At 35.8% G+C, this 24,034-nt stretch overlaps 2 long non-coding RNA genes across 5 annotated transcripts in view; one reads left to right on the top strand and one right to left on the bottom strand.

Annotated features, from left to right (window-relative positions):
* The window catches only part of LOC130223142 (uncharacterized), a 47,082-nt gene that overhangs the window by 14,284 nt on the left and 8,764 nt on the right, over positions 1-24,034 (bottom strand). The window contains exons 3-10 of one of the 4 annotated variants that reach the window (XR_008836586.1): positions 23,899-23,946; positions 20,401-20,498; positions 19,367-19,414; positions 15,877-15,974; positions 14,565-14,671; positions 8,052-8,147; positions 6,880-6,986; positions 471-566 (exon numbers count right to left, since the gene is read on the bottom strand). This is a non-coding gene — a long non-coding RNA (uncharacterized LOC130223142). Of the gene's footprint in view, positions 1-470; positions 567-6,879; positions 6,987-8,051; positions 8,148-14,564; positions 14,672-15,876; positions 15,975-16,408; positions 16,626-19,366; positions 19,415-20,400; positions 20,499-20,932; positions 21,105-23,898; positions 23,947-24,034 lie in introns of those variants that run through there. The other 3 variants (XR_008836589.1, XR_008836588.1, XR_008836587.1) reach the window with 3 other exon arrangements.
* LOC130223143 (uncharacterized) lies at positions 8,924-12,886 on the top strand. Its single transcript, XR_008836590.1, has 3 exons — positions 8,924-8,949; positions 11,809-11,908; positions 12,513-12,886. It is a non-coding gene; the product is annotated as an uncharacterized LOC130223143 (long non-coding RNA).

The raw sequence follows: 24,034 nt of genomic DNA, 5'->3' as shown, positions 1-24,034 counted from the left end.
ATGGTGGCGCTGCTGGCTAAACACATGTTCTCTATGGCCAAGGCTGTCAGAAAGACATGGGTTCAAAGCCCACTTTTTGCTCTCTTTCACACTCTGGCCAGCAGACAGGGGTCAAATATACGTTCCGGCACACCATTAGGTATGTGACTGTGGCTCAGTGGTAGAGCATTGCCTCAAGGGTTAAGAGGTCGCTGGTTCAATCCCAGCCAGATCACTGCGATAGGTGTGAGTGTCGGAGTGAATGAAGGGGGAGGATGGAGCGTTCCTCCCCTGACCTACGGGGCCATGTACAGCAGGGGTTATGCTACTTTTTACTAAAAAAATAAATTAGCTCTATAAAAAAGGGGTCCCCGTCCCTTCTCTCCCCGTTTCGGTTACCATCACTTCCTTTCTAGAGGGGGGTTGACCCTCTAGAAAGGAAGTGATGGTAACCGATAGCACAAAACACAAAAACAAGCGAGAGGTCTTACCTGTCCGCAGCAGATGTCCATCCTGCCTGTAAATGTAGTCCAAACGTCCCGAAGCTCTGCTTCTGTTGGCTGTATGGTCCAAACACATCCCTCAGTCTGTAGAGGAAACACAGAAATAAAGACACTGTCAAACAGCAGATCTAAACATCTGACTCTGACAGATATTACTATTAATAATATAAAACAACAACTACAATTCATTTGCTCTTAAATGTCTGACAGTGACAGAGAGCAGCATGTAAACAAAGCTGTTTAAACAAACAGGAGAGCTCTGCTTAAACATGTCACTAAAGACACTTCAATAAGTGCTAAATATGAACTTAACTGCGACTGAAGTACAAGGAATAAAGGCTTAATGAGGAAATGCAAGAGAAATACTGTACAGTTACTTACAGGTGAGTCGCTTTTCACTGCATTCCGGTCCTTTATCTCAGCGTGTGTCTGTTATTTTAGTTGTCGGACTGCATTAAATGTTGTTTAGTGACATTAAAACACTGTCACTGAGCTGTCATCTGCAGTTTATGTGTTTAAAACTGTACACTCGTGCTGCTGCTGCTGCACCAAAACAAACGTCACGCTGTCAACATCCTGAAGCTGTGATTCAGAGTCAACGGGAAACCGCTTGCGCCGCCTGGTGGAGCGGATGGTGAACTGCACTACAGTGTCTAACAGGACGAGTTAGTGTTAAAGTCTTGTTTATTTAAGCCTGATGGGTCTTTTAAATTCCAAATATTTCGACTAATTGAAAATGTACACACCCAGACAAAATAGTATATTCACTAGGTTAAATAGCTCAATGTCAAGTGCCAAATAAGTCAAGATGTGGTCGTCAGCGCCCTCTTGTGGACGATGAATCAGTGTTGTTCAGATCATGAACTCGTGGTGTTCAGTCGCAGGTAAGAGGGCTGAGAAATGAATAAAACATATTTGAAAGCAACTCTATGATTTATGGCAGCGTCTCGACGTGTAAAGCAACGTGTTTTTAGCAGTTTAGGTAAATTCTGTTATCAATGATGTGGTAAAGCAGATCAAATGTGTTTAACTCAAACCTGCTCGGTGTGTAAACAGTAAACCTATAAAGAGGTTTGTGTGTATGTGCAAGTTTTAAGTCCATGTATGTTTTTGTTTACTTATTTGCAGTGATATTCATAATGCTTGGGCACAGTTTAATCCACAGTTTCACACTGTTGTGTCAGTGTTTGCAGATTTAAAGAGCATTTATAATACATTTAGTCTATACAGATTTAGACACACAGAAATGCAAGAGATCAAATCAGTGTTTCAGCTCTGCCTGGTGGACAGTAAGTGTATCTGTATTAATGTCAAACACCACTTAGTGGAAGCTTTTTTTGTCATTAGTTTATTGAATCTGGATGCGCTTTCATAACCTGAAGTAAATAATCTCATGGTGAATATACCTTAATTCTGCTGGGATGTTATTAAGAAATTATACAGGGTTATTTATACACCGCACAATCTATTTTTGTCAGTCAAACCAACATTTTTGCATTAATACTTTTTGGCAAGCAGACAGGTAACGTGATCTTAAAAGTCTCATTAATTGTATAGTTTGTCCAAGATTATGAAAATTGTTGCTTTCACTGAATTAAAAACAATAAAGTAATTCACTTTTTCCAAATCTCTTTTTCACACAGTTGTGATTTTATATTTCAAAATTCACATTTTTTCCCTCAGAATTGCAGGTTTGCATCAAGCAATTTAAGATTGCGAACTCACAAATCTGTCAAAAAGACAGAATTATTATGTAAACTCTTAATTTTGATGAAGAAAATCAGAATTGTAAACAGGATTTTGAGAAAGCAAATCAGAATAATTACATGCAAACTCTTAATTCTGAAGGGAAAAATAAAATGTACTTTTTTTTCACTGAACATAACATTAATGCAATCCTGCAGTTGGAATTCAATTCAATAATGCAACATTTGTTAAATAAGCTCTTGATTCCCTCTTTTCTTATTGCATGACTTTTGTTGGAATGGATCTACAACAGTAACTGTTTTAGTTATCCAGTCCTGGGGACCAACAGAGCTCCATATTTTACATGGGAGGAACAGAGCTTTCCAAAACTTTGAATCAACCGAAATTTCTTAAATTTGATTGAATTGAACTGAACTGAATGCTTTACACACCTCAAGACAAGCTCTGACACCTACTGGTTAAAATGTAGTAAATGCAAATAAGAAGAGTCAAAACTAGACTAATACTATCCACTTTTCTTGTTGCAATTAATTGCTGAAGCTTTTATCACTGTAAATATTTGAAAACTATGGAAATATGTTCACTATTATTGACACATTTTAATGACACTGCAACAAATGCTTTTTTTCTCTTAGAGGTTTTGTTTTGTTTAGACTAGTCCAAATATCTACAAAATCTTAAATTAGGAAGTATTTTCTAAGCAAGTAATAAACATTGTTTTGTTTTTGGGAAATAAGAAGTCTAAATGAAGTCAGTGCCAGTTGGGGCAAGTATAATAATCTTGTTTTTGGTTTGAAATAAGATTATTTTACTCAACCCACTGGCAAATTATTTCATTTACCTTATTTTATATTTGCTAAAAAAGTGCTTCTTGGTTTAAGAATTGTCTGAAGCATCACATGACACTAACTGGGTCTCCATCACTCTGCATTATAGCGCACTTTAAAGTATCTCATGAGAAATGAGTGACGTGAATGCCACATTTAGAATAAAAATTCCTTCGTTAATAAACAAAATCTGTTTTTACTTTAATTTTGAGCTGGTTTTGGACTAAATTGTGTTAATGTGAATAATGGGACATGGAAATGCATTTGGCATGTGACCAATCAGATGTCTCCACTATGCTTGCTTTGTTTACAGTTTTTTTTAGGTTACCAATACTACAGTCAGCCACACTAACAACCTGATGCAAATGTACATAATACTTAATTATGATTTTTTTTTTCAGATTTTTGTGCTAACACTTATATATATATATATATATATATATATATATATATATAAATAAAATTAAAAAGTCACTTTAGGATGAAAACCCAGCTACTTAAGGCTAAAGTAATGATGGTTAAAATGTACTTTTGTAATCATATCACTAAAAAATGATTCATTGGATTTACTCAATTTTTTAAGGTAACTGTTTGCAAACAATTTATATGGGCTGAATTTTAACTAATGGTCAATTTAATTTGTTTAAATTCAGCCCATATAAATTCTTTGCAAACATTTACCTTAAAAAATTGAGTAAATCCAATGAATCATTTTGTTCTGTGTAGGAATATTCTGCTTAAAATAAAATGAATTTGCCAGAGGTGTCACTGTCCTGCAGAGTTTAGTTACTATTGCTCTAACACACACGTCTGGAAGAAAAAATGTTGAAATTGATGAAAGAATTTTGATGTTTTGGTTTACAAACATTATTTGAAACATTAAAGTAGATGCTCTGCTTTCATTGGGTATATTTTATATATATAATAAATCATTTTAATATATGTAATTTGGTATAGACAGTAAAATGGGATGTCTCGTTTTTGACATATATAAACAATTGTCCTTTTCTTGGACCTTGTGTGTGTGTGTGTGTGTGTGTGTATGTGTGTGTGCGTGTATGCGTGTGTGTGTGTGTGTGTGTGTGTGGTGGATTCATAAGGCAACGAATGCTGATATAATAATTATCATGACAGTTTTTAATTCCTGCTATAATTTATGTTTCTCAGATATGGAAAAGACAGGTGTGGCTTCATGGTTTCCCTTGTGATGAAATAATTGAGAAGACGGGAGGGTGAAGGGATGACAGGAACTGTCTGAATGACTGAGGTAAGTGTCTGTCTGTCTGTCTCTCCATCCATCCATCCATCCATCCATCCATTTAGTTCTATTAGCTTTACCAAAGTCTTCCCATTTTCATTTTATGGGACTCATGAACAATTGTTTCGAAGTTCACTTTTAAAGCACACTTGGTGAGTATAAAATGGACTACACACACTCACACACTAATCTGGCATCTTTATGCTCTGGATTTGAGTCATAGAGACTAGGGCTTTAGCATCAACATCACAATGTGTGTATCTGCTATAGTCACACTGCAGGATTAGATCATTTATTAAAGATTAAAAGACAAAGATATTATTGCATCAAATTATTTATACAATGATGACCAAAAAGACTTGATGCAGCCCTAATAGTGACTCTTGTATGCAAAGATTTACCAGTCCTTTCTCCTTGATTTACACTGTTCTGTTGTATGTTTTAGTCTCTTTGCTTTGTGTCTTTGATTAGTTATCCCTAGAATGCCAGTGTTTTATGATGCCTTACTTTTGTGTTTTTTTTCATCTTTGACTTTTTCTATGTGTATTTGAAGGGCAGCTCATCCCCCAGAGACGTCTTTCTCCCACAATGCCCTGACCCTGAGATCTATGTGTGGAATTCTCTGCTCATTTATCAGTGTGGGCCTGCTCCTCTCTCTGTGTGCTCTAATTTTTTCACAGTCCCGATCCTGGTACTGTTGCACCCCAAACTACATCTGTGTAACTGTCAGACTCACACACAACCGAGTAAACCTACAGCTGTGGAAAAATACTAAAATAAGTTATGCGTTTTTCTCTCCAAATTTAAAATATAAACACTTAACATAACTATTAAAGTTAAAATAAGCTGTACTTTTTTTACTTTTAAGTATTAAGTACTCAAGTATTTTCAGCCTGATATGTTTTTCAGCACTTTTCCCCTGTTTTTTCTGCTCCTTATAGTAGTAGTATTCATTTATGTTCATTTTTAATGATCAACAATAATGTAGTTTGTATTTTTTGTTTAACATTTATTTGTTTCATTATTTATTATCACATTTGTGTATTAGGTATGAATATTATTTTAGAATGAGGTCACTGACTAACCACTTAAAAAAAATTCTGTAAAGCTTTTTCTCCAAACATTTCAACTGGCCCCAGCATATTGCGGCCCCCTGATAATTAAAGTATGCATAATACCACTGTCAACAAGTTTAATCTATGAATTAGTTGTTTAATCAGTTATTATGCATATTTACTATTAAATAAAATAACAGACACAGGATCAGCTCCCTCTTGTGGACAATAAGTGAATGTGAGAACAGCAGTCGTGTCTGATCCTGAGTAAAAACATCTGAAGACGCTCAACAGCACAGGTTTGATGAACTTGATTGATGTGTTTTTAGTCTGGTAAAGCTTCTGATTTGCATAAACAGATTGTGTTGTTTACAAGTTTGCATTTGAAATGTGAAATATTAATAAAGATCTTAATGACCCTCATGATTGTTTTGTACATTTCTTGAAGATCTTAGCTGTGTGCACTTGATAGAACACATGATAGTTTTGTGATGTTAATGAAATGACATATTTTATAAGACGCTTGTTAGCAGTGTAAAATCTGGACTGGAGTTCTGGATTTCTCTCTGTAGTCAGAATAAACTGATCAAGCTGATATGAGTGTTGATAAACAAAACTGAGGATTTATGGACTACTTCACTGTTTATAAGGTTTGAAGACATGAAAACACAATCACATCGTTTTTGTACTTTTAACAAAGAGATTAAAACTTTTTATTAGTTTACATGTGAAACACATCAAGGCTTACAAACACATGATTAGTTTGTGTTTCATACAAAAATATTTCTATAAATAATGCTTTAGCTAAATGAAATATAAATAACCCTGAAAAACAACAACTGTGTCAGTGATGGTTGTCTGTTTATTCTGAACAAATATCTTGGTTTGAATCCTATGACTAAGCGTTACCATCATATAAATCAAAGCTCATAGGATTGTATGCATAATGAAGTTAGCCTAGTGGTTAGTGAGTTGGACTGGCAACCCAGAGGTTGATAAGATAAGACTACCCAGATAAGATACTGATTCCCAGTCCCGACAGAAGTTGGAATGGAGGGGGGGATATACAACACTGACCAGCTCTGCTGTCCATGACTAAGGCCCTTAACCCTCACAGAGAGCAGTCATGAGTATGCATAATCAAGTTAGCATAATGGTTAGTGAGTTGGACTGGTAAACCAGAGGTTGCTGACAGCTGTTGAAAGGGTGGGGGGTAAACAACAGCCCAGCCGAGCTGCAAATGAGCAAGGCACTTAACCCTCACATAGAGCAACTATGAGTATGAATTAAAAAAAAAACCCTTAATTGAAAACACCTGCTGCAGCTGATTTCTGTGTTTTCTTGACATAATTCTTCAGCCTAAATCAGAGGCACATGTTATCAGAAGCTCAGTGGCGCAGAGCTTTATCATTTGCCTTTGAATCAGAAAGCTGGGGTTCAAATCTCACAAGTGCAGGTTTTCTTAACCTGTTTTATCAAAAAAATATACAAGACTCTAAAACATGCCTGTACACATTGTAAACTCTGTGGCGCAGTGCATAATCACTTACCTTCACATCAGAAAACTTTGGTTTTGAATCCCATTTCCACAGCTTCTTCACTCATAACAAGAACAAACAAGATGTCATGCTCAAGGGCAGGGTGGATAAGTGTTTGCCTATGAATTAGAAAGTTTAGACAAACAGAGACCACTGTAAGCTCTTTGGCTGAGTGGATAATCATTTGCCTGTGAATCAGAATGTTTTTGGTTCGAATCCCACAAATGCAGATTTTGTTCACCTTTCCTTACAAATAAAAATATATGTACAAGACCATCTAACATCGTACAAGACATCAAAAGCCCTTTGGCGCAGTGGTTAATCATTTGCCTATGAATTAGAATGTTTTAGGTTCGAATACCACAAACGATAGTTTTCCTCACCTTTCCTCACACATCAAAATATATGTACAAGACCATATATTAACATATCAGACATCAAAAGCCCTTTGGCGCAGTGGTTAATCATTTGCCTGTGAATTACAATGTTATAGGTTCGAATACCACAGACGCAGGTTTTCTTCACCCTACCTCACTAATTAAAATATATGTACAAGACCATATAACAACATACAAGACATCAAAAGCGCTTTGGTGCAGTGGATAATCATTTGCCTATAAATCAGAATGTTTTGGGTTCGAATCCCTCAGCAAATGAGTTTCGTTATATCTGACTGACATAGTGCTTTAAACGTCTACACTAACCGTGAGTGCCATGGTGGCGCTGCTGGCTAAACACATGTTCTCTATGGCCAAGGCTGTTAGAAAGACATGGGTTCAAAGCCCACTTTTTGCTCTCTTTCACACTCTGGCCAGCAGACAGGGGTCAAATATACGTTCCGGCACACCATTAGGTATGTGACTGTGGCTCAGTGGTAGAGCATTGCCTCAAGGGTTAAGAGGTCGCTGGTTCAATCCCAGCCAGATCACTGCGATAGGTGTGAGTGTCGGAGTGAATGAAGGGGGAGGATGGAGCGTTCCTCCCCTGACCTACGGGGCCATGTACAGCAGGGGTTATGCTACTTTTTACTAAAAAAATAAATTAGCTCTATAAAAAAGGGGTCCCCGTCCCTTCTCTCCCCGTTTCGGTTACCATCACTTCCTTTCTAGAGGGGGGTTGACCCTCTAGAAAGGAAGTGATGGTAACCGATAGCACAAAACACAAAAACAAGCGAGAGGTCTTACCTGTCCGCAGCAGATGTCCATCCTGCCTGTAAATGTAGTCCAAACGTCCCGAAGCTCTGCTTCTGTTGGCTGTATGGTCCAAACACATCCCTCAGTCTGTAGAGGAAACACAGAAATAAAGACACTGTCAAACAGCAGATCTAAACATCTGACTCTGACAGATATTACTATTAATAATATAAAACAACAACTACAATTCATTTGCTCTTAAATGTCTGACAGTGACAGAGAGCAGCATGTAAACAAAGCTGTTTAAACAAACAGGAGAGCTCTGCTTAAACATGTCACTAAAGACACTTCAATAAGTGCTAAATATGAACTTAACTGCGACTGAAGTACAAGGAATAAAGGCTTAATGAGGAAATGCAAGAGAAATACTGTACAGTTACTTACAGGTGAGTCGCTTTTCACTGCATTCCGGTCCTTTATCTCAGCGTGTGTCTGTTATTTTAGTTGTCGGACTGCATTAAATGTTGTTTAGTGACATTAAAACACTGTCACTGAGCTGTCATCTGCAGTTTATGTGTTTAAAACTGTACACTCGTGCTGCTGCTGCTGCACCAAAACAAACGTCACGCTGTCAACATCCTGAAGCTGTGATTCAGAGTCAATGGGAAACCGCTTGCGCCGCCTGGTGGAGCGGATGGTGAACTGCACTACAGTGTCTAACAGGACGAGTTACAGTGTTAAAGTCTTGTTTATTTAAGCCTGATGGGTCTTTTAAATTCCAAATATTTCGACTAATTGAAAATGTACACACCCAGACAAAATAGTATATTCACTAGGTTAAATAGCTCAATGTCAAGTGCCAAATAAGTCAAGATGTGGTCGTCAGCGCCCTCTTGTGGACGATGAATCAGTGTTGTTCAGATCATGAACTCGTGGTGTTCAGTCGCAGGTAAGAGGGCTGAGAAATGAATAAAACATATTTGAAAGCAACTCTATGATTTATGGCAGCGTCTCGACGTGTAAAGCAACGTGTTTTTAGCAGTTTAGGTAAACTCTGTTATCAATGATGTGGTAAAGCAGATCAAATGTGTTTAACTCAAACGTGCTCGGTGTGTAAACAGTAAACCTATAAAGAGGTTTGTGTGTATGTGCAAGTTTTAAGTTGATGTATGTTTTTGTTTACTTATTTGCAGTGATATTCATAATGCTTGGGCACAGTTAAATCCACAGTTTCACACTGTTGTGTCAGTGTTTGCAGATTTAAAGAGCATTTATAGTACATTTAGTCTATACAGATTTAGACACACAGAAATGCAAGAGATCAAATCAGTGTTTCAGCTCCGCCTGGTGGACAGTAAGTGTATCTGTATTAATGTCAAACACCACTTAGTGGAAGCTTTTTTTGTCATTAGTTTATTGAATCTGGATGCGCTTTCATAACCTGAAGTAAATAATCTCATGGTGAATATACCTTAATTCTGCTGGGATGTTATTAAGAAATTATACAGGGTTATTTATACACCGCACAATCTACTTTTGTCAGTCAAACCAACATTTTTGCATTAATACTTTTTGGCAAGCAGACAGGTAACGTGATCTTAAAAGTCTCATTAATTGTATAGTTTGTCCAAGATTATGAAAATTGTTGCTTTCACTGAATTAAAAACAATAAAGTAATTCACTTTTTCCAAATCTCTTTTTCACACAGTTGTGATTTTATATTTCAAAATTCACATTTTTCCCTCAGAATTGCAGGTTTGCATCAAGCAATTTAAGATTGCGAACTCACAAATCTGTCAAAAAGACAGAATTATTATGTAAACTCTTAATTTTGATAAAGAAAATCAGAATTGTAAACAGGATTTTGAGAAAGCAAAGCAGAATAATTACATGCAAACTCTTAATTCTGAAGGGAAAAATAAAATGTACTTTTTTTTTTCACTAAACATAACATTAATGCAATCCTGCTGTTGGAATTCAATTCAATAATGCAACATTTGTTAAATAAGCTCTTGATTCCCTCTTTTCTAATTGCATGACTTTTGTTGGAATGGATCTACAACAGGAACTGTTTTAGTAATCCAGTCCTGGGGACCAACACAGCTCCGTATTTTACATGGGAGGAACAGAGCTTTCCAAAACGTTGAATCAACCGAAATTTCTTAAATTTGATTGAATTGAACTGAACTGAATGCTTTACACACCTCAAGACAAGCTCTGACACCTACTGGTTAAAATGTAGTAAATGCAAATAAGAAGAGTCAAAACTAGACTAATACTATCAACTTTTCTTGTTGCAATTAATTGCTGAAGCTTTTATCACTGTAAATATTTGAAAACTATGGAAATATGTTCACTATTATTGACACATTTTTAATGACACTGCAACAAATGCTTTTTTTCTCTTAGAGGTTTTGTTTTGTTTAGACTAGTCCAAATATCTACAAAATCTTAAATTAGGAAGTATTTTCTAAGCAAGTAATAAACATTGTTTTGTTTTTGGCAAATAAGAAGTCTAAATGAAGTCAGTGCCAGTTGGGGCAAGTGTAATAATCTTGTTTTTGGTTTGAAATAAGATTATTTTACTCAACCCACTGGCAAATTATTTCATTTACCTTATTTTATATTTGCTAAGAAAGTGCTTCTTGGTTTAAGAATTGTTTGAAGCATCACATGACACTAACTGGGTCTCCATCACTCTGCATTATAGCGCACTTTAAAGTATCTCATGAGAAATGAGTGACGTGAATGCCACATTTAGAATAAAAATTCCTTCGTTAATAAACAAAATCTGTTTTTACTTTAATTTTGAGCTGGTTTTGGACTAAATTGTGTTAATGTGAATAATGGGACATGGAAATGCATTTGGCATGTGACCAATCAGATGTCTCCACTACGCTTGCTTTGTTTACTGTTTTTTTTAGGTTACCAATACTACAGTCAGCCACACTAACAACCTGATGGAAATGTACATAATACTTAATTATGATTTTTATTTTTTCGATTTTTGCGCTAACACTTAAATATATATATATATATAAATAAAATTAAAAAGTCACATTAGGATGGAAACCCAGCTACTTAAGGCTGAAGTAATGATGGTTAAAATTCAGCTTTGTAATCATACCACTAAAAATGATTCATTGGATTTACTCAATTTTTTAAGGTAACTGTTTGCAAACAATTTATATGGGCTGAATTTTAACTAATGGTCAATTTAATTTGTTTAAATTCAGCCCATATAAATTCTTTGCAAACATTTACCTTAAAAAATTGAGTAAATCCAATGAATCATTTTGTTCTGTGTAGGAATATTCTGCTTAAAATAAAATGAATTTGCCAGAGGTGTCACTGTCCTGCAGAGTTTAGTTACTATTGCTCTAACACACACGTCTGGAAGAAAAAATGTTGAAATTGATGAAAGAATTTTGATGTTTTGGTTTACAAACATTATTTGAAACATTAAAGTAGATGCTCTGCTTTCATTGGGTATATTTTATATATATAATAAATCATTTTAATATATGTAATTTGGTATAGACAGTAAAATGGGATGTCTCGTTTTTGACAAATGTAAACAATTGTCCTTTTCTTGGACATTTTGTGTGTGTGTGTGTGTGTGTGTGTGTGTGTGTGTGTGTGTGTGTGTGTGTGTGTGTGTGTGTGTGTGTGTGTGTGTGTGTGTGTGTGTGTGTGTGTGTGTGTGTGTGTGTGTGTGTGTGTGTGTGGTGGATTCATAAGGCAACGAATGCTGATATAATAATTATCATGACAGTTTTTAATTCCTGCTATGGTTTATGTTTCTCAGATATGGAAAAGACAGGTGTGGCTTCATGGTTTCCCTTGTGATGAAATAATGGAGAAGACGGGAGGGTGAAGGGATGACAGGAACTGTCGGAATGACTGAGGTAAGTGTCTGTCTGTCTGCCATCTAGTTCTATTAGCTTTACCGAAGTCTTTCCATTTTCATTTTATGGGACTGATGAACAATTGTTACGAAGTTCACTTTTAGGCACACTTGGTGAGTATAAAATGGACTACACACACTCACACACTAATCTGGCATCTTTATGCTCTGGATTTGAGTCATAGAGACTAAGGCTTTAGCATCAACATCACTATGTGTGTATCTGCTATAGTCACAGTGCAGGATTAGATCATTTATTAAAGATTAAAAGACAAAGATATTATTGCATCAAATTATTTATACAATGATGATCAAGTCATTTTTAACTTAACTTTTCAACTTATTTTTGCTCTGTCAAATTTATACATGCAATTTATTATATCTTCTGCAGACGCACTGCATGCAAAAAGACTTGATGCAGCCCTAATAGTGACTCTTGTATGCAAATATTTACCAGTCCTTTCTCCTTGATTTACACTGTTCTGTTGTATGTTTTAGTCTCTTTGCTTTGTGTCTTTGATTAGTTATCCCTAGAATGCCAGTGTTTTGTGATGCCTTATTTTTGTGTTTTTTTCATCTTTGACTTTTTCTATCTGTATTTGAAGGGCAGCTCATCCCCCAGAGACGTCTTTCTCCCACAATGCCCTGACCCTGAGATCTATGTGTGGAATTCTCTGCTCATTTATCAGTGTGGGCCTGCTCCTCTCCCTGTGTGCTCTAATTTTTTCACAGTCCCGATCCTGGTACTGTTGCACCCCAAACTACATCTGTGTAACTGTCAGACTCACACACAACTGAGTAAACCTACAGCTGTGGAAAAATACTAAAATAAGTTATGCGTTTTTCTCTCCAAATTTAACATATAAACTCTTAACATAACTATTAAAGTTAAAATAAGCTGTACTTTTTTTACTTTTAAGTATTAAGTACTCAAGTATTTTTAGCCTGATATGTTTTTCAGCACTTTTCCCCTGTTTTTTTCTGCTCCTTATAGTAGTAGTATTCATTTATGTTCATTTTTAATGATCAACAATAATGTAATTTGTATTTTTTGTGTAACTTTTTTTGTTTCATTATTTATTATCACATTTGTGTATTAGGTATGAATATTATTTTAGAATGAGGTCACTGACTAACCACTTAAAAAAAAATTCTGTAAAGCTTTTTCTCCAAACATTTCAACTGGCCCCAGCATATTGTGGCCCCCCTGATAATTAAAGTATGCATAATACCACTGTCAACAAGTTTAATCTATGAATTAGTTGTTTAATCAGTTATTATGCATATTTACTATTAAATAAAATAACAGACACAGGATCAGCTCCCTCTTGTGGACAATAAGTGAATGTGAGAACAGCAGTCGTGTCTGATCCTGAGTAAAAACATCTGAAGACGCTCAACAGCACAGGTTTGATGAACTTGATTGATGTGTTTTTAGTCTGGTAAAGCTTCTGATTTGCATAAACAGATTGTGTTGTTTACAAGTTTGCATTTGAAATGTGAAATATTAATAAAGATCTTAATGACCCTCATGATTGTTTTGTACATTTCTTGAAGATCTTAGCTGTGTGCACTTGATAGAACACATGATAGTTTTGTGATGTTAATGAAATGACATATTTTATAAGACGCTTGTTAGCAGTGTAAAATCTGGACTGGAGTTCTGGATTTCTCTCTGTAGTCAGAATAAACTGATCAAGCTGATATGAGTGTTGATAAACAAAACTGAGGATTTATGGACTACTTCACTGTTTATAAGGTTTGAAGACATGAAAACACAATCACATCGTTTTTGTACTTTTAACAAAGAGATTAAAACTTTTTATTAGTTTACATGTGAAACACATCAAGGCTTACAAACACATGATTAGTTTGTGTTTCATACAAAAAATATTTCTATAAATAATGCTTTAGCTAAATGAAATATAAATAACCCTGAAAAACAACAACTGTGTCAGTGATGGTTGTCTGTTTATTCTGAACAAATATCTTGGTTTGAATCCTATGACTAATCGTTACCATCATATAAATCAAAGCTCATAGGTTTGTATGCATAATGAAGTTAGCCTAGTGGTTAGTGAGTTGGACTGGCAACCCAGAGGTGGATAAGATAAGACTACCCAGATAAGATACTGATTCCCAGTCCCGACAGAAGTTGGAATGGAGGGGGGATATACAACACTGACCAGCTCTGCTGTCCATGACTAAAGCCCTTAACCCTCACAGAGAGCAGTCATGAGTATGCATAATCAAGTTAGCCTAACGGTTAGTGAGTTGGACTGGTAAACCAGAGGTTGCTGACAGCTGTTGAAAGGGTGGGGGGTAAACAACAGCCCAGCCGAGCTGCAAATGAGCAAGGCACTTAACCCTCACATAGAGCAACTATGAGTATGAATTAAAAAAAAACCTTAATTGAAAACACCTGCTGTAGCTGATTTCTGTGTTTTCTTGACATAATTCTTCAGCCTAAATCAGAAGCACATGTTATCAGAGGCTCAGTGGCGCAGAGCTTTATCATTTGCCTTTGAATCAGAAAGCTGGGGTTCAAATCTCAAAAGTGCAGGTTTTCTTAACCTGTTTCATCAAAAAAAAATACAAGACTCTAAAACATGCCTGTACACATTGTAAACTCTGTGGCGCAGTGGATAATCACTTACCTTCACATCAGAAAACTTTGGTTTTGAATCCCATTTCCACAGCTTCTTCACTCATAACAAGACCAAACAAGATGTCATGCTCAAGGGCAGGGTGGATAAGTGTTTGCCTATGAATTAGAAAGTTTAGACAAACAGAGACCACTGTAAGCTCTTTGGCTGAGTGGATAATCATTTGCCTGTGAATCAGAATGTTTTTGGTTCGAATCCCACAAATGCAGATTTTGTTCACCTTTCCTTACAAATAAAAATATATGTACAAGACCATCTAACATCGTACAAGACATCAAAAGCCCTTTGGCGCAGAGGTTAATCATTTGTCTATGAATTAAAATGTTTTAGGTTCGAATACCACAAACGATAGTTTTCTTCACCTTTCCTCACTAATTAAAATATATGTACAAGACCATTTAACAATTTACAAGACATCAAAAGTGCTTCGGCGCAGTGGATAATCATTTGCCTGTGAATTACAATGTTATAGGTTCGAATACCACAGACGCAGGTTTTCTTCAACTTTCCTCACTAATTAAAATATATGTACAAGACCATATATTAACATATCAGACATCAAAAGCTCTTTGGCGCAGTGGTTAATCATTTGCCTGTGAATTACAATGTTATAGGTTCGAATACCACAGACGCAGGTTTTCTTCAACTTTCCTCACTAATTAAAATATATGTACAAGACCATATAACAACATACAAGACATCAAAATTGCTTTGGTGCAGTGGATAATCATTTGCCTATAAATCAGAATGTTTTGGGTTCGAATCCCTCATCAAATGAGTTTCGTTATATCTGACTGACATAGTGCTTTAAACGTCTACACTAACCGTGAGTGCCATGGTGGCGCTGCTGGCTAAACACATGTTCTCTATGGCCAAGGCTGTCAGAAAGACATGGGTTCAAAGCCCACTTTCTGCTCTCTTTCACACTCTGGCCAACAGACAGGGATCAAATATACGTTCCGGCACACCATTAGGTATGTGACTGTGGCTCAGTGGTAGAGCATTGCCTCAAGGGTTAAGAGGTCGCTGGTTCAATCCCAGCCAGATCACTGCGATATGTGTGAGTGTTGGCGTGAACGAAGGGGGAGGATGGAGCGTTCCTCCCCTGACCTACGGGGCCATGTACAGCAGGGGTTATGCTACTTTTTACTAAAAAAATAAATTAGCTCTATAAAAAAGGGGTCCCCGTCCCTTCTCTCCCCGTTTCGGTTACCATCACTTCCTTTCTGGAGGGGTTGACCCTCTAGAAAGGAAGTGATGGTAACCGATAGCACAAAACACAAAAACGAGCGAGAGGTCTTACCTGTCCGCAGCAGATGTCCATCCTGCCTGTAAATGTAGTCCAAACGTCCCGGAGCTCTGCTTCTGTTGACTGTACGGTCCAAACACATCCCTCATTCTCTTGAGGAAACACAGAAATAAACACACTGTCAAACAGCAGCTCTAAACATCACACTCTGACAGATATTACAATTAATCATTCACAATTATACACATTTACAGCCTAAATATTGACTGTGAAAGCTCTAGAAACACAGCAGAACATCAGAGCTTCTGAACACATGTTATGTTTTGTTCTACTTTATAATAAGAGGCTGTTTAACTCAAAGCCTTTACATATAAAACAACAACTACCAACTCATTTACTCTTAAATGTCTGACAGTGACAGAGAGCAGCATGTAAACAAAGCTGTTTAAACAAACAGGAGAGCTCTGCTTAAACATGTCACTAAAGACACTTCAATAAGTGCTAAACATGAACTTAACTGCGACTGAAGTACAAGAAATAAAGACCTTATGAGGCAAAGCAGGAGAAATACTGTACAGTTACTTACAGATAAGTCGCTTTTCACTGCATTCCTGTCCTTTATCTCAGCGTGTGTCGGTTATTTTAGTTGTCGGACTGCATTAAATGTTGTTTAGTGACATTAAAACACTCTCACTGAGCTGTCATCTTCAGTTTATGTGTTTAAAACTGTACACTCGTGCTGCTGCTGCACCAAAACAAACGTCACACTGTCAACATCCTGAAGCTCCGAGTCAGACTGAACGAGAAAACGCGCGCGCCGCCTGGTGGAGCGGATGAAAAACTGCACTAGAGTTCCTAACTGGACGAGTTACAGTGTTAAAGCCTCGTTTATTTAAGTTTATGAGCCGTTTAAATTCCCCAAATAATAATAATAGTTTAAAATGTAGACACCCAGACAATATAGTGCATCTATTAGGATATTAAATAGCTCAATGTCGAGTGTCAAATAAATGGTCGTCAGCGCCCTCTTGTGGACAATGAATCAGGGTTATTCAGATCATGAACTCGAAGTGTTCAGTCGCAGGTAAGAAGGCTGAGAAATGAATAAAACACATTTGAAAGCAAATCTGTGATTTATGGCAGCGTTTCGGCGTGTAAAGCAACGTGTTTTAGCAGTTTGGCTAAATGATCTTTTAAATTATACTGTAAAACAGATGCGTTTAACCAAAGAGGCTTTGCTGCTCAATGTGTAAACAGGCAAAACTCAAACAACTTAATGTATATGTGAGTATCTAGTAAGTTTCAAGTCGATGTTTTACTTAATTATTTACATTTATATTCATCATGCTTGTTCACAGTTAAAACCACAGTTTCATGTTATTGTGTGTGTTTACTCATTTAACCGAACTGAACCGAACTGACCTTCTTATAAACTTGTGTTGTTTCAATTCAGATATTTTCCCTCAGATGTGCAAGTTTATATCTAGTAATTTCAGGATGCAAACTCACAAATGTGGTAAAAACAAGAGTTTAGAAAATTAATTGATGAAAACTTAATAATTTTTGAGGGGGGAAAAAACTAATTGTGAAATTTAAACAGGATTTTGAGGAAGAAAATCAGAATTCTGATATGTGAACTTAATTCTGCGGAGAAATGTACATGTTTTGTTTTTGTTAACTGACTACAACATAAATTAGATCTTGAACTTGGAATTAAATTAATAATGCAACATTTGTTAATTAACCTGTATTTTTCTTTTTTTCTAATAAGATGACTTCAGTTGGAATGGATCTACAGCAGTAACCGTTTAATACTCCAGTCCTGGGGACCAACAGAGCTCCACATTTTACTTGGAAGGAACAGAGCTTTCCAAAACTCTGAATCAATTAAACTGAACTGAATGCTCTACATGCTACAAGCTCTGACACCTACTAGTTAAAATGTAAATGCAAATAAAAACACAGTTTAAACTAGGCTTCTGCCAATATCAAATCTTCTTGTTGCGGTTAATTGCTTTAGATTTTATCACCGTATTTTCACTAAATTGACCTAAGATTACCTTACAGGTATAATGATAAAAGATGCTTGGTTGTGTTGCTTTACTGTACTGTATATACATGTTTAGAGCAAATTAATGTTTAAAATAAACAAAAGGATGATGAAGTACAATACGTAACACTTTACAATAACGTCTCTCAGTGTTCTAAAATTAACAGTGAGAAATAGCCATATTATAGTTATGTTAAAGTTCATTTAAAAATACAGCTGTATTGTATTAGTTATTAACTCCATTCAATCAATTAGGATTTAGATTTAAATGAGTTATTAGTAGGGCCAGACAGAGTCTGCAGACATTTTTTCTGCACAGAATTTCATAAAAAATCTGCAGATTCATGTGGAATAATTTTGAGAGTATCATAACTAAAAACTTAATATAATAAATTAAAAAATAATACCCTTTTAACTTTTATTTAATGTTCACAATGCCAATCCAATTAGAACCACTTATTTAGTAAACAAAGCAAGTCTCAGATATAATATATCTACTGAAAGACAGAAAAATAATACTTTACAAACTGTATTGTAATTAAATCATATCAACATTTTTCATATTTGTCAATATTAGTGCTGAAAATAATTAAAAAACTCTATAAACATAAATTTACACACATTTACACTGGAAAATAAATAGATTTAATGATGGGCTAAAAATCAGCACACGCAGGTTCCGTGTGGGCCTAGTTATTAGGTATTAAGTTAACATGACCTAACATTAATAAATGCTGTTGTAGTGTCATTACACTTACATTTAGTTAACGTTAACAAATGAAACATCACTGTACAGAGTTAACGAACAAAAACCCTGTAAGTAGTCACAGAAAAATGTAAAAACGTACAACACGGACAACCACTGCCAACACAGCAATTTGAGTATTATTAAATTCACTCTGAAAAAGTTTAGAGTAATTACTCGGCGTATTTTAAAGTGTCCACAATATCAATATTGTGCATGCTCAAATTATTGAATATTGGCATAAGTCTATTCAAAACATGTGAAATGACACTTTATTTTACACTGTTCGCTAATATTTTCATTACAAGTGTAATCTACATATCAGTAACTTCAATTAAATATGAGGTGTTTGTATAATTTGTGTTGTTTTATTAATGTGAAGAGCTGATTTTTGTGTTTGTGAAAAGGTCAAGCCAATTACAATTAACTATTATCCTCCATTACACCAGTGCACATTTTGCATGTCTCCTTTCTCACAGCCATTTCAGGTTCTGGAGTCTCTGCTAATGAGCTGATGAGTTGAATCAGGTGTGTTTGACTAACGAGACATGCAAAACATGCAGTGCAGGGAGGCATTGTACAAACTGTTGAAGACACGGCTTCAGCAATGAAATCTTTCAAAGCTGTATACTGTAACTAAGCCTTTTTCACCACTTGGTCAGCTAATTTAAATAAAATAACCTGAAGTTCTAATGAAGCAGTTTTTCAAGTCACGCTCACTATATTCTGTATAAGAGCTTGTATCTTACCTGTGTTTAGCCTTGATCACATCGCCTTCACGTCTGTGCTGCTTTTTCCTTATAAATAAAAACCAAACAACCATTAGGGAACATATGACTGAACAAATAAAAAAACATTGTTTTATAAATCAAGTGATTTCTACTCCAAGTCTCACACTTCAGCACAGATTCAATGGCTCAACAGCTAAACGTGTTGAACTGGGAACATGGAGCCTTGAGTTCAAATCCCATCATTGTATTACACTGTAGCTGTTAAATATAAAACAAAGTGTGAAAACCACAGTGGCGTGAGTGGTGAAATGCAGATTCTCGTCTGGATAACATCATGGGTTCATGTTCCTCAGTGAGTTAAGATGTAAACCACAGAGGGTATGTAAGTTGGCATGATTCATGGTAAAATCACAGTAAAATATAAGTTCCATCAAGTGTTTGATTAAAAGATCTGTGGCTCACTGGTAAAAGCATTGCATTGATATCAAAGAGTCCAGGGTTCAAACCTTGCTATTACATTAATGTAGTGTCATCATATCCAACAAAGTGCCATAAACTTCTGTGATATGCATGAGTGTCATGGTGGCGCTACTGGCTGAATACATGTACTCCATGGGCAACGCTGTCAGAAAGATTTGGGTTCAAAGCCCAGCTCTGCTCACTTTTGCTCTTTACCTCACCTACAGGTGAACAGGTCAAATATACGTTCCAGCATATAACTAGGTATGTGACTGTGGCTCAGTGGTAGAGCATTGCCTCAAGGGTTAAGAGGTCGCTGGTTCAATCCCAGCCAGATCACTGCGATATGTGTGAGTGTTGGAGTGAATGAAGGGGGAGGATGGAGCGTTCCTCCCCTGACCTACGGGGCCATGTACAGCAGGGGTTATGCTACTTTTTACAAAAAAAATAAATTAGCTCTATAAAAAAGGGGTCCCCGTCCCTTCTCTCCCCGTTTCGGTTACCATCACTTCCTTTCTGGAGGGGTTGATCCTCCAGAAAGGAAGTGATGGTAACCGATAGCACAAAACACAAAAACGAGCGGGAGGTCTTACCTGTCCGCAGCAGATGTCCATCCTGCCTGTAAATGTAGTCCAAACATCCCGGAGCTCTGCTTCTGTTGACTGTACGGTCCAAACACATCCCTCATTCTCTACAGGAAACACAGAAATAAACACACTGTCAAACAGCAGCTCTAAACATCACACTCTGACAGATATTACAATTAATCATTCACAATTATACACATTTACAGCCTAAATATTGACTGTGAAAGCTCTAGAAACACAGCAGAACATCAGAGCTTCTGAACACATGTTATGTTTTGTTCTACTTTATAATAAGAGGCTGTTTAACTCAAAGCCTTTACATATAAAACAACAACTACCAGCTCATTTACTCTTAAATGTCTGACAGTGACAGAGAGCAGCATGTAAACAAAGCTGTTTAAACAAACAGGAGAGCTCTGCTTAAACATGTCACTAAAGACACTTCAATAAGTGCTAAACATGAACTTAACTGCGACTGAAGTACAAGAAATAAAGACTTCATGAGGCAAAGCAGGAGAAATACTGTACAGTAACTTACAGGTAAGTCGCTTTTCACTGCATTCCTGTCCTTTATCTCAGCGTGTGTCGGTTATTTTAGTTGTCGGACTGCATTAAATGTTGTTTAGTGACATTAAAACACTCTCACTGAGCTGTCATCTTCAGTTTATGTGTTTAAAACTGTACACTCGTGCTGATGCTGCTGCACCAAAACAAACGTCACATTGTCAACATCCTGAAGCTCCGAGTCAGACTGAACGAGAAAACGCGCGCGACGCCTGGTGGAGCGGATGAAAAACTGCACTAGAGTTCCTAACTGGACGAGTTACAGTGTTAAAGCCTCGTTTATTTAAGTTTATGAGCCGTTTAAATTCCCAAAATAATAATAATAATAATAGTTTAAAATGTAGACACCCAGACAATATAGTGCATCTATTAGGATATTAAATAGCTCAATGTCGAGTGTCAAATAAATGGTCGTCAGCGCCCTCTTGTGGACAATGAATCAGGGTTATTCAGATCATGAACTCGAAGTGTTCAGTCGCAGGTAAGAAGGCTGAGAAATGAATAAAACACATTTGAAAGCAAATCTGTGATTTATGGCAGCGTTTCGGCGTGTAAAGCAACGTGTTTTAGCAGTTTGGCTAAATGATCTTTTAAATTATACTGTAAAACAGATGCGTTTAACCAAAGAGGCTTTGCTGCTCAATGTGTAAACAGGCAAAACTCAAACAACTTAATGTATATGTGAGTATCTAGTAAGTTTGAAGTCGATGTTTTACTTAATTATTTACATTTATATTCATCATGCTTGTTCACAATTAAAACCACAATTTCATGTTATTGTGTGTGTTTACTCATTTAACCGAACTGAACCGAACTGACCTTCTTATAAACTTGTGTTGTTTCAATTCAGATATTTTCCCTCAGATGTGCAAGTTCATATCTAGTAATTTCAGGATGCAAACTCACAAATGTGGTAAAAACAAGAGTTTAGAAAATTAATTGATGAAAACTTAATAATTTTTGAGGGGGGAAAAAACTAATTGTGAAATTTAAACAGGATTTTGAGGAAGAAAATCAGAATTCTGATATGTGAACTTAATTCTGCGGAGAAATGTACATGTTTTGTTTTTGTTAACTGACTACAACATAAATTAGATCTTGAACTTGGAAGTAAATTAATAATGCAACATTTGTTAATTAACCTGTATTTTTCTTTTTTTCTAATAAGATGACTTCAGTTGGAATGGATCTACAGCAGTAACTGTTTAATACTCCAGTCCTGGGGACCAACAGAGCTCCACATTTTACTTGGAAGGAACAGAGCTTTCCAAAACTCTGAATCAATTAAACTGAACTGAATGCTCTACATGCTACAAGCTCTGACACCTACTAGTTAAAATGTAAATGCAAATAAAAACACAGTTTAAACTAGGCTTCTGCCAATATCAATCTTCTTGTTGCGGTTAATTGCTTTAGATTTTATCACCGTATTTTCACTAAATTGACCTAAGATTACCTTACAGGTATAATGATAAAAGATGCTTGGTTGTGTTGCTTTCCTGTACTGTATATACATGTTTAGAGCAAATTAATGTTTAAAATAAACAAAAGGATGATGAAGTACAATACGTAACACTTTACAATAACGTCTCTCAGTGTTCTAAAATTAACAGTGAGAAATAGCCATATTATAGTTATGTTAAAGTTCATTTAAAAATACAGCTGTATTGTATTAGTTATTAACTCCATTCAATCAATTAGGATTTAGATTTAAATGAGTTATTAGTAGGGCGAGACAGAGTCTGCAGACATTTTTTCTGCACAGAATTTCATAAAAAATCTGCAGATTCATGTGGAATAATTTTGAGAGTATCATAACTAAAAACTTAATATAATAAATTAAAAAATAATACCCTTTTAACTTTTATTTAATGTTCACAATGCCAATCCAATTAGAACCACTTATTTAGTAAACAAAGCAAGTCTCAGATATAATATATCTACTGAAAGACAGAAAAATAATACTTTACAAACTGTATTGTAATTAAATCATATCAACATTTTTCATATTTGTCAATATTAGTGCTGAAAATAATTAAAAAACTCTATAAACATAAATTTACACACATTTACACTGGAAAATAAATAGATTTAATGATGGGCTAAAAATCAGCACACGCAGGTTCCGTGTGGGCCTAGTTATTAGGTATTAAGTTAACATGACCTAACATTAATAAATGCTGTTGTAGTGTCATTACACTTACATTTAGTTAACGTTAACAAATGAAACATCACTGTACAGAGTTAACGAACAAAAACCCTGTAAGTAGTCACAGAAAAATGTAAAAACGTACAACACGGACAACCACTGCCAACACAGCAATTTGAGTATTATTAAATTCACTCTGAAAAAGTTTAGAGTAATTACTCGGCGTATTTTAAAGTGTCCACAATATCAATATTGTGCATGCTCAAATTATTGAATATTGGCATAAGTCTAGTCAAAACATGTGAAATGACACTTTATTTTACACTGTTTGCTAATATTTTCATTACAAGTGTAATCTACATATCAGTAACTTCAATTAAATATGAGGTGTTTGTATAATTTGTGTTGTTTTATTAATGTGAAGAGCTGATTTTTGTGTTTGTGAAAAGGTCAGGCCAATTACAATTAACTATTATCCTCCATTACACCAGTGCACATTTTGCATGTCTCCTTTCTCACAGCCATTTCAGGTTCTGGAGTCTCTGCTAATGAGCTGATGAGTTGAATCAGGTGTGTTTGACTAACGAGACATGCAAAACATGCAGTGCAGGGAGGCATTGTACAAACTGTTGAAGACACGGCTTCAGCAATGAAATCTTTCAAAGCTGTATACTGTAACTAAGCCTTTTTCACCACTTGGTCAGCTAATTTAAATAAAATAACCTGAAGTTCTAATGAAGCAGTTTTTCAAGTCACGCTCACTATATTCTGTATAAGAACTTGTATCTTACCTGTGTTTAGCCTTGATCACATCGCCTTCACGTCTGTGCTGCTTTTTTCTATAAATAAAAACCAAACATCAATTAGGGAACATATGACTGAACAAATAAAAAACCAATGTGCAAATCAAGTGATTTCTACTCCAAG

This window comes from Danio aesculapii, chromosome 4 (assembly GCF_903798145.1).
Source record: "Danio aesculapii chromosome 4, fDanAes4.1, whole genome shotgun sequence".
NCBI classification, from domain to species: Eukaryota; Metazoa; Chordata; class Actinopteri; order Cypriniformes; family Danionidae; genus Danio; species Danio aesculapii.
The sequence above is the reverse complement of the archived record's forward strand: the minus strand, read 5'-3'. Positions and strand labels throughout refer to the sequence as shown.